The following is a 12,302-nucleotide window of genomic DNA, read 5'->3' on the forward strand; positions in this document are numbered from 1 at the left end:
TGAGACTGATTGTCATTACTTAGCCACCCTACTTCAGCACACACCAAGATTACATGTACTTATCCATTTACATACCTTCTGGGATTCTCATCTTCCTCTCCTCTGGAATCCTTTACCTCCCGGTGGATAAAGATTGGACTATAAATGACAAGCTAAAGCCCTATTCGCACAGGTCTATTCTATTCCAGGTCCTTGTATTTACTGATCTTCTCAGTTTCCTTAAGCATGAAGTTAGTATCATCTGGAACAACTATATCAATCAGCAGACATGTTTTCTCTTTTTTGTCATGCAACACTATGTCAGGGCGATTAGCTAAGATGGTTCTGTGGATAACTATTGGAACATCCCACATAATGATGTTAACATTGACATTGATGACTTTTTCTGGTTCATGTTCATAGAATTTATGTGTAACTTGAACTCCCAGATACTTGCACATAGACCAAGAACATAGCTGGCTAATTTGTTGTGTCTGTTGGTGTACTCAAACTGTGCAAGTGTAGTATAGCTGGCAACAATATGGCTTATCCATATAATATTACGTATCCAGCCCAGATGGTGGATCAGCACCTAGAAAGGACCTCTACAGCCCTGAAAAACAGCGGAGACCAGGACAACTAGATGAGCCCCAGATTCCCTGTAAAGGCCTTGTCTCAGACGACCACCGAGACAAGACCACAGGAACCAGTTGAGTCCTCTGCACAATCTGACTTTGCTGCAGCCTGGAATTGAACTGCTGGTTTCGTCTGGTCAGAGGAGAACTGACCCCCGACTGAGCCTGGTTTCTCCCAAGGTTTTTTTTCTCCCTCCATTCTGTCACTGATGGAGTTTTGGTTCCTTGCCGCTGTCACTTCTGGCTTGCTTAGTTGGGGACACTTCATTTACAGTGATATTGTTGACTTTATTGCAAATGATTGCACAGATACTACTTTTCCAACTGGTTTAAGCTGAGCTGCATTATGACATCACTGAATTCAATGATGAACTGCCTTTAACTGTCATTTTGCATTATTGACACACTGTTTTCCTAATTAATGTTGTTCAGTTGCTTTGACACAATCTTTTTTGTTTAAAGCACTATATAAATAAAGGTGACTTGACTTGACTTGACTTATGTGCTCTTCAGCCTTGTTGCACATCCTGCATTTACTGTCTTCTGTTTGTTTCAGGATGTTCTTCTGGTGGTAATTTTTTTATGTTTGTTTTAGGTTACTTTTCTGGTGTTAGTTTATGTTGAGTTGGTGTTTCTGAGTTTCGAAAATATTGTTTTTGGATAGGTTTACCCTGTAGGAGAATTTTGTTTTTCTCAGTGTTGTTCTTTAATTGCATTTTTATATTCTTGACATCAGTGATTTGTTTCAAGTACTTTCCTTTTATCTTCTGAGCTTCTTTCTGAAGATAGTATTTAGCCTTACCAGCATCGTGCTCTCTCACTAGTCACGTAAGCCTATCTTTGCCCATTATGATGTAGTTGCTTAGGCCAACCGTAGTGGTTTCGAAAGCAGATTCTAGTTCGACTAATCCATGACCACCATCTCATTTCCTGATATACAGTCTTTCAACATCAGCTTTAGGGTGAAGGATGCCTGCAAAAGTTAGGAGTTTCCCATCCTCTTAATGTCTGTTATTATTATATTATTATTATTATTATTCTGAGCATTTCGACACCTATCTCCTCCTACAGCTTTCAAGCTAGAACCATCAAACTCGGGTCAGACCTTCAGACTGGTCTGACTCAGCGCTATATCTTTTCTTGCTGTATCTTTACTTTTTTACTCAATCAACTGGGTTTAGCTGGTTTTAACAGTGATATTAACATTGAAACATGCAAACAGCATGCTAGTAACTTGCTAATCATGTTAACAACATGCTAGTAACATACTAATCATGCTAGAAACAAGCTAGCAAACATGCTAGTAGCATGTAAATCATGCTTGAAACATGCTAGTAACATGTAAATTATGCTAACAACATGCTAGCAACATGTTATTAACATGAAAATCATTCCAAGACAATGCTAGTAACATGCTAATCATGCTAGAATCATGCTAGCAACATGCTAGTAACTTGTTAATCATGCTAATGACATTTTAGTCACTTGCTAGTCATACTAGCAAACTAGCATGTCACTTGATAATCACACTAGAAACATGCTAATCACTTGTTAATCATGCTAGCAACAAATGCTAGTCACTGGTTAACCATGCTAACAACTTGCTACTCATGCTAACAACATGCTAGTCACTTGCTAATCATGCTAGCAACATGCTAGTAACTTGAAATCATGCTCGCAACTTGCTAATCATGCTAACAACATGCTAGTCACTTGCTAATCATGCTAAAAACATGCTAATGACATGCCAGTCATGCTAACAACATGCTAGTTTAATATGTCTTATCTATCTATCTGTCTATTTAGCTATTTTTCTGATTGTATTGCCTTCAAAAATGTAAAACTACTTCAAATTAGTTAAAGCTGAAAACTTTCAAACTTTAAGGTTTTAAAACTACTTCAAACTTTCTGGCTAGGCTTTTTCAAGCCAACTTAAAGTTTGTCTACAAACTTTACTGTCTAGTTATGAAAAGAGTTCAACTGGGTAATATAGCATTGTTTTCTAGTATGAAACCTTATTAACAAGCCTTTGTAAAAAAGAATGGTTTGCACATTTATTGGTAAGGTAACAGCCTCGACAGCTGTGCTTAATTAAGGTTCAGTGTTTGTCATGTGACAGCACTGTAGCATACTATGAAACAATATTTGTTGCTTGTATTGTGTTTAATGTTTTATTCTCTATTATAAAAATAGTATGGTGTGTGGTATGTATTGTGTGCTGTGAGCTAGTGTGCAGTTTCGACACAGCCTAAGAAACTGTGCTTGGTAGATTGATAAGAATATGAAAGTGTGATTGGTAGTTTGTTTATTGTATATTAAGGGTGATTTGGTTTTGCAGTTAATTGCTCCACATAAAACACATAAATATACAACAACACTCACCAACAAAGACCAACCAGCAGAGAAGGAATTCACAATAACGCCCAATGTACATAATGTGCAAATAAATAAATAAAATACAGGACACGATCAAGTGCAAAAATGCAACTTGTGCAAGTTATTATAAAGTGCTAAGCACCATTAAGGTGCCTCACAGCTGACGGAATAAAATATATTTGCATCCTCTTTGTTCTGCAGCTAGGAACTCGATAGCGCCGCTCAGAGGGCAAAAGCTCAAACTCTGTTCTAAGGGGATGATCCTGTGAATGAGCTATGACTCTAGCTTTCCTCTGGACCTGTTTTATGTATAACTCCCCAAGTTGAGCCTGACTTCTCCTGGAAATCTTGCTCGCCACTTTGACCAGACTACCAAGTCTGTTTTTATTTGTCAGGGAGAGGCTTCCAAACCAAGCAGCTATACAAAAAGATAAAACCGATTCAATAAAAGCATGATAAAACAGAGTCATCATTTCTGAAGAAACATTAAAAAGTGTTCATTTTCCTAAGGAACTACAGTCTTTGATGGATTTTCTTTGAGACAGCGTCAACCAAAGATTCAAAACACAGTTTGTTGTCTAAAATGACTCCAAGATATTTGTATGTCTCCACGAGCTCAATGTAAATGCCTTTACACATTAACACATTATACATTATAGGCCTAAACTCGTAGTTGCCAGTAGCGGTAACCAAACAATTAGATATGAATGCAAATAAATATATTCATTTATTCAAAGTAATTTACTAAGAAGCAGGTTCACCATTCCTAGTCCAGGAGAGTCATTTTCCCATAGAGTTTAGTTTAATCTCTAATTAAATGCACCTGAATCAACTCGTCAATTAATGTAATTCATGTTTTATGAAGTTGCAGACACACCTGTTTTACACACGTCACTCAGACACAGAACCAGGAAACAGGAATCACGTGATTTCAGGGAAAGAGAAACTGAAGTGTTAGTTGAGCTGTTGAGTGTTTGTGTCTCTGTATTCTTGCAGTAAAATGGCAGAAGCCAGAGTTTCTCAGGATGAGTTCTTGTGTTCAGTGTGTCTGGATCTCCTGAAGGATCCAGTGACCATTCCCTGTGGACACAGTTACTGTAAGAGCTGTATTACAGACTGCTGGGATCAGGAGGATCAGGAGAGAGCCTACAGCTGCCCTCAGTGCAGACAGACCTTCAGTCCAAGACCTGCTTTAGCTAGAAACACCATGCTGGCTGAAGTGGTGGAGAAACTGAAGAAGACCAGACTCTCTCTGCTGACTGTGACGCTGGAGCTGGAGATGTGCAGTGTGACGTCTGTACTGGAAGAAAATACAAAGCCGTCAAGTCCTGTCTGGTGTGTCTGGAATCTTACTGTCAAACTCATTTTGAGCGTCATGAGGAGTTTCATTCACGTAAGCCACACAAAGTGACTGAAGCCACTGGACGACTGCAGGAGATGATCTGCCAGAAACATGAGAAGCTCCTCGAGGTTTTCTGTCGCACTGATCAGAAGTGTATATGTATGCTGTGTACGATGGATGAACATAAAAACCACGACACTGTATCAGCTGCAGCACAGAGGACAGAAAAACAGGTATTTTAACACTAGACACTGATGAAATATTGCTGACACTCGTTTCATATGAATTTATATCAGCACCATATAAACAGCTGAGAGCATTCACACTGTTCACACAACAGCAGAAATGAACAGCAGCTGCAAGAAGAGTTTGCTGAAAATACACCGTAAACCTTTATCAGCACAATCTTTCCTGTAATGGAGTTTTTTTATGTTTGATGAGATTATGGAGTGAACTTTTTAAGCGTTCTTTTTAGTAAATGTATAGTTTCACTGTTTGCTGAGAATGTTAAGTGAAGTTTATGATGAATTTCTTTTCAGTAAATCTGACAGAATCCAGATGATTTCAGTCATTTATTGCTTCACTTAGTTCATCTATCGTCTGTTTATTACACATCAGAACCACTGTCAGTCTGAAGCTCTACGTCTGTGTCAGTTTCCCTTTTATAATACGCTTCTGCGAAACAGACCTTAACCTTCATGATAATTCATGTATGATAGTAGTTAATGATGAATCATCTCTTCTGGAGTTTGAACCTACAGTCATTAGTTATCAGCTCCACTATTCCTGGATTCATCTCTTCACATGATGAATTAATGACAGTAGTTTTCTGTGAGATTCACTGTCATCTGTTTGTCCTGCAGAAGCAGCTGAAGAAGACGCAGAAGAAGTACAAGCAGAGAATCCAGCAGAGAGAGAAAGATCTTCAGCAGCTGAGAGAGACTGTGGAGTCTCATAAGGTGAGTCTGGAGAAGAAGAGAAGTTTGTCTCCGTCTCAGTTCAGACTCACTGAAGCTGAATCACTGTGTGTCCTAACAGCGCTCTGCACAGACCGCAGTGGAGGACAGTGAGAGGATCTTTACTGAGCTCATCCGCTCCATTGAGAGAAGCCGCTCTGAGATGATACAGCTGATCAGAGATCAGGAAAAGACTGCAGTGAGTCGAGCTGAAGAACGACTGGAGCGACTGGAGCAGGAGATCAATGATCTGAGGAGGAGAGACGCTGAGCTGGAGCAGCTTTCACACACACAGGATCACATCCAGTTCCTGCAGGTAACACAGATCTACAAGAACAGGATCATAGTGGACTTGAGCAGATCCTGCTGTGACAGAGACTCACAGAGAAACACACTTCATGAGGGTCTTATTATATAATCATCAGTCAGACTCTCATCTGATCAGAAATATTTAAAAAGTGCATATTCTGTAAAATAATGTATTTATTTAAATCTATTCTAGGCTACTGGTGAAATCAGGTATTACAGGGACTAGCAAATATTTGACCCAGTATATTTCTATTTATATTCAGTATTTCATATAGTAGTTTAATAATGGTCTTCATTAAAGCTGTAGTCTAGAAACATTCATTAAATATTAACAAGATGTTTGATCGCTTGCACAGCCGCGTCTCTCTCGCTTGTTTCAGAAACAGGTTGAAAAGACAATAGACGTGTAGCTCGTGGATGAATGATTGGGAGAGATTACTTGGAAATATCAAATATTATTATCTGATGTCAGAACTTATCTTTCTCTGTAAATCCCTGTATAAGCAGCGTCCCGCGGCCCGTATGGTCGGTCCATCCCTGCTCACTTTACAGCACAGTTCTCTGTCATTCAGCAGCACCACACTTCAACACACATGCATTCATTTGTTTGGACTCTCAGTTATGGGATTTTAGTCTCTAATATTGCTTTCCCTCTCAAGTTAACATTTGTTGTGGAAAAACTGCATAAATAAGACAAAAATGCAGCTGCTGCAAATAATGTTTGCTTGATTTTGCATTAAATGAAATCCCGGTGACTGAGCAGTGCTTCAGTGTGTTGAAACCAAATAAACCTGAGCGTGTCTTAAGGGTCCTTGTGAAGTTTCAGTGTCTATAAATTTATAAATAATGGTCAATCTAATCATATCTTTGAGCTGCTTTTCCTGAGCAAATCTACTCAACTCTACAATGAGAATCCACTGATGTGCTTGAGCTGTTAGATGGACATTTATGTTCTTAGCAGATGTTTTATCATTTTAGCATTTATCAACTATTTCCTAGAAAGTTCACATAGAGTGTATATGGTGAATACTAGAATCTGTAGCTTTAATGTGAGATAATGAATATGAGAAGAATGAAGCTGATGCTGTGAAAGTGCTGGATCGAGTTACTGAAGATCAGTCAGATCTGATGTTCCTGCAGGTTATTGAGTGAAGTGTGGAGCTGATGAGTTTGATTTCTGTTTTCTGTAGAGTTTCCAGTCTCTCTCAGCACCTCCTGAATCTACAGACGTAAATGATGATCTCTTCAGTTCTCTCTTCTCTTCTGATGATCTGAGAGAATCTGTCCATCAGCTAAAAGACAAACTGGAGGATTTCTGCAAAGAGAGCAGAGGAGTATCTCAGACAGAGGTAAAGTCCTGGAGATTCATCTGCTCTCAGAAACCAGTCCATCATCATCTCATATCATGGAGAACATCATATTAGAAATGTCTTAGAAATAGATACAGGATCATGAGAATCACACTGTTCATGTCTGTTGATTTCCACAGTCACACTCACCAACATTGTTCCCAGAACCAGGAACGACTTCCTACAATGTAAGTCAGTAAGAAAACCAGCAGAAAAAACTCTCTGAGTGTGTTCATGTTCTTCCTGTAGAAGGAGAAAGAAGAGTTTTATAACTGATGATGTAAATGATGATGTGCACAGATATCTGTTCATCTGTACTGAGACACTGATGATACACTGAACATGAAGAGTTCAGCTACATGAAAAAGATCAAACAGATTCATAATTCCTGATTCTGATGTGTTTTATCTCCATCAGATTCCCGTCAGCTCACTCTGGATCTGAACACCAGCACATAAACTCCTCCGTCTGTCTGAGAACAACAGAGTGATTACTAACACTAACACAGTTTTTTATTATCCTGATCATCCAGACAGATTTGATGAGTCTCAGGTGTTGTGTAGAGAGAGTGTGTGTGGACGCTGTTACTGGGAGACTGAGTGGAGTGGAGGTGTGTATATATCAGTGTTATATAAGAGCATCAGCAGGAAGGGATGGGGTTATGAGTGTGAGTTTGGATCTAGTGATCAGTCCTGGAGTTTGTTCTGCTTGTGGACGCGTTACTCATTCAGACAAAATAACATAAAGACTGTTTCTTCTGACTTGTACCATCAGCAGTAGAATAGGAGTGTTTGTGGATCACAGTGCAGGAACTCTGTCCTTCTACAGCGTCTCTGACACAATGAGCTTTTTCCACAAAGTCCAGACCACATTCACTCAGCGTCCTTCTACTGGGTTTGGGTTAGGATCTGGATCATCAATGAAACTGTGTTGATGAATCAGAATAGACTGATGAGAGATTCTACCTATAATGCTTTGAGCTGCATGATGAATCAGTATCAGTGAGATGTTATAGAGTCTCTTCTTTTCTCTTCATGACATTAATACTGCAGCTGAAGTTCTGTCAGTGAAATAACAGTCAGAATAAATGTATAATAAATCCTCATGCAGACAGTAAGATTGTTGTGTGTGTGTGTAAAAATTAACAATTATCATAATAATATTAAAAACTGGAGTGTGTGTGTGTGTGTGTGTGAAAGAGAGAGAGAGAGAGAGAGAGAGAGAGAGAGAGAGAGAGAGAGAGTCTGCTGAGTGACAATGTGTTTCTGTGATTTTCTCATCCTCTGTTTGTGTTGATTTAGTTTTTAATGTAGCGTCACATCATTATTTTATTACTATCAAAATTACCTTTCAATTCAAATGATCACAATCAATAAATCATTTTAATTTTTTACCTCATGGAGCTTATTTTTAGGTTACAGCTTGTTAATAATTTGTGTTAAAACATGTAAATGACATGAAATTTCAAGCTGTTATAGTTCATTATTCAACATGCAATTTCATGGAAAATGGTCTTGTACTTTTTGAACTTCATCTGTCATCCCACATTTTCAAAATGACAATTAAAAAAAGAACATATAGTTTCATGGCATTTTGTGTGTGTGTTTCTGGCATTATTGTTGACTTGCACAGACACTATTGAAGAGAGAGAGCTGAGCTGGATGATGACATCACTGAATTAATGAATGAATGATGAGCTTTTCCTGTTTAATACTCTAAAGCTCCTTTGACACAATCTGTATTGTTTAAATAAAGGTGCCTTGACTTGTGTGTGTGTGTGTGTGTGTGTGTGTGTGTGTGTGTGTGTGTGTGTGTGTGTGTGTGTGTGTGTGTGTGTGAGAGAGAGAGAGAGAGAGAGTAGTGCAGTATGTTCAGTGAAACACACACACGTAACCTACATGAGGACAAGAGCTGCAAACTGTCACAGGAAGGAGCCGCAGGTGTGTGAGAGCAGCTAAGAATAATTTCTTTATATCATCAATATAAACATCAGTGTTTGCCTTATACATGCATTTATCAGATTAGAGCCGGGCAATAATATATTTACATTTGTGATCATATAAACAATCAAGTAGTTGAGATTTGCTATACTTATATATTTAACTTTATATAAAGAGCTGGATGATAATATAGCTAGTTTCTGTGACAAAATAAATAAGGTACTTGAGATTTGCTATATAAATGTGTTTGTTATTCTGATCTGGACTCACTCTGGATTCACTCAGTGTTTCTGATGATGATATTTACGACACTGAACATGTTTTGTCTTTCACAGGACGATACGAGAACTGAACGAGACGAGATGCTCTCAACACATGAAGTCAACACATAACCCAGACCTGTCAATCTCTGATTCAGCCAATCACGTACGTTTAGGGCGGGACTATCAGTCTTCTCTATGTTTACTAATATATATATATGTATAATAGTATAGTGTGTGTGTGTGCGTGTGTGTCTGTGTGTGTGTGTGTGTGGTGTGTGTGTGTGTGTGTGTGTGTGTGTGTGTGTGTGTGTGTGTGTGTGTGTGTGTGTGTGTGTGTGTGTGTGTGTGTGTGTGTGTGTGTGTGTGGGAGTGTGTATTCCAAAATAAATATAATTTGTCATTATTGATCTTGGAATAGTGTCCAGATTCCACGTTTGAATAATCAGCCATTCATAAAGAGACAGACATGCATCTATTCTTATAACAGACAATATCTATATTGTATTAAGAGATTTTTATTAAATGGACAAAAACAGTACTAAGACATTTCTTAAAATATTTTTTTCTTATAATTAGATCACATTTAGATGCTTCATCACATGACATGATATGAATGAGTGAAAGAATCATTTCATCAGCTGTGGTTTGTTTAATCGCGGTCGACCCACATCAGACGCGTCTGGTAATAACTCAGTGTCTGGTGCTGATCTCAGGTCCGTCACGGCTGTCACACAATAATGACACATGAGGCTTTATAAAGGCCTTCAGACAGTCCACCCAACCTCCGGCTGACCCTTGACCTCCGGCGTGACGGTCACATTCAAATGCGCTCAATCACCATCAGGCTTTACTGACCCTGAGCTCCACTCTCCGTCTGAATGGGGAAACTTTGACCTTTGACCTTTGAACTTTTTCCAGATCAGTGGACTCTGAATATGTCGATGACGTCCCTCGAGTCCACAAACACAACCACGCTTTTATCTCCTTCATGAATGAGTCTCACGATCCAGCTGTGATCGATAAATCATTGATCGGCTTTATTTCAGGGAAATATTGCATTTGCTCTGTCAGGAAATAATTAGCTTCTAGTGTCACTTCAGTTTTAACGGTTTGCTCCACATATTATTCATAAACATCACGTCCTGCTACATTTGTGCTCAAATTACGCAACTCGTTATCTTAACCAGCAAGACTACTTGTGTGTAGTAACTATACCAGCATTAATCAGATTAACCTTTTGTGTTCCACAGGAGAAACTCAAATGCGTTTGGATGACATGATGGTGAGTTAATGATCAAATCAGATGAGTAACTGCATTTAAAGGAAAAGTTTCAAATGAAATGAAATTAAAATTAGCTCACCCTCAGTTCATCTGAGATCAGGATGAGTTTGTTTCTTCATCAGGTTTGTAGAAATGTAGCACTGCATCAGTGTCTCATCAATGGATGTTCTGCAGTGAATGGGTGCCATCAGAATGAGAGTCCAAACAGCTGATAAAAACATCACAATAATCCACAAGTAATCCACAGCACTCCAGTCCATCAGTGAACATCTGGAGAAGACAAAAGATGAAACACATCCAGCATTAAGATGTTTTTAACTCAAAATACATAGAGTCTATAATCCATAATAACACTTCCTCCTGTGAAAAAGTGCATCTCTTGTTGTCTCTTGCATCAAAATCTAGTCACATATTTGTTTAGAGCTGTTTAAACGCTGCTTGATCTGTGCAGATTTCTCTCCTGATTCACACCAGAACACTTTTTCACTGGAGGAAGTGTTATTATGGATTATAGACTCTATGTATTTGAGTTAAAAAACATCTTAATGCTGGATGTGTTTCATCTTTTGTCTTCTCCAGATGTTAACTGATGGACTGGAGTGCTGTGGATTACTTGTGGATTATTGTGATGTTTTTTATGATGTGTTTGTACTCTCATTCTGACGGCACCCATTCACTGCAGAGCATCCATTGTTGAGACACTGATGCAGTGCTACATTTCTCAGAAACACACTCATCCTGATCTCAGATGAACTGAGGGAGAGCACATTTCAGCACATGTTAATTTTTAGTTGAACTATTTCTTTAAAATCCATATTGTTTGCTGAGAAATGCTTTGTATTACTATATTATACTACATTATACTACTGATAAATGATCAGTTTTGTTAATAAAACAATAATAACATTTAAATACACTCAAATGAAATGGTAGACAATAAAACCCACTGATCAAATAGACAAATGCATGTTTCTCTGTCTCATCGATGTCATGCAAAGGGTTATTCTGAGACCGTAAACTACGGTAAGTGATGCTGCATTGTGGGTGATGGGTTGCTCTCAGAAGTGTGTGTGATGAACAGCTGAGACGTGATCTTACTGTAACACACACATTTGTTCTTCTCATATTGAACCACATTCATTTCACACTCGCTCATACTCATAACTGTGTGTGTGTGTGTGTGTGTGTGTGTGTGTGTGTGTGTGTGTGTGTGTGTGTGTGTTGTGTGTGTGTGTGTGTGTGATGATCAGGCAGAACACACACTTCCTCCTTCTCTGTACTGGACATTCTGCTCCTACACACACACACTTTAGTGTGACTCACTCACAGGTTATTAACAGTGACTCAGCGCTCCAGATTCTGCTCGTGTTTGGTCTTCATGAGGCGTCGCATGTTTACCAGAAGAGAAGCGATACGCATGAATGCAGATTCCAGTTCATGCCATGTCCGAGTGTGACTGTAACTCATAAAGCATGAAGCTTCATATCCACAGAAAACACCACATACCTGCAGAATGTGTGTGTGTGTATGTGTGTGTGTGCGTGTGTGTGTGTGTGTGTGTGTGTGTGTGTGTGTGTGTGTGTGCTGTGTGTGTGTGTGTGTGTGCGTGCAGTGCATGCTATGTGTGTGTGTGTGTGTGTGTGTGTGTGTGTGTGTGTGTGTGTGTGTGTGTGTGTGTGTGTGTGTGTGTGCGGTGTGTGTGTGTGTGTGTGTTTGTGTGCGTGTGAGTGTGTGTTTGTGTGTTTGTGTGTATTTGTGTTTGTTTTTTTGTGTGTTTGTGTGTTTTTTGAGAGCGTGTTTTTGTTTGTGTTTGTGTGTTTGTGTGTGTGTGTGTGTGTTTGTGTGCTGGGCAGTAACTAAGCAGCTCTACT

At 39.0% G+C, this 12,302-nt stretch overlaps 1 protein-coding gene and 1 pseudogene across 1 annotated transcript in view; both read left to right on the plus strand.

Annotated features, from left to right (window-relative positions):
• Positions 1 to 12,302, plus strand: part of LOC109084974 (midnolin-like) — a 125,987-nt gene that overhangs the window by 36,089 nt on the left and 77,596 nt on the right. The gene's annotated exons all lie outside the window — the stretch shown is intronic.
• Positions 3,991 to 8,529, plus strand: LOC109081641 (annotated as a pseudogene).

Source organism: Cyprinus carpio, chromosome A2, assembly GCF_018340385.1.
Source record: "Cyprinus carpio isolate SPL01 chromosome A2, ASM1834038v1, whole genome shotgun sequence".
NCBI lineage: Eukaryota > Metazoa > Chordata > Actinopteri > Cypriniformes > Cyprinidae > Cyprinus > Cyprinus carpio.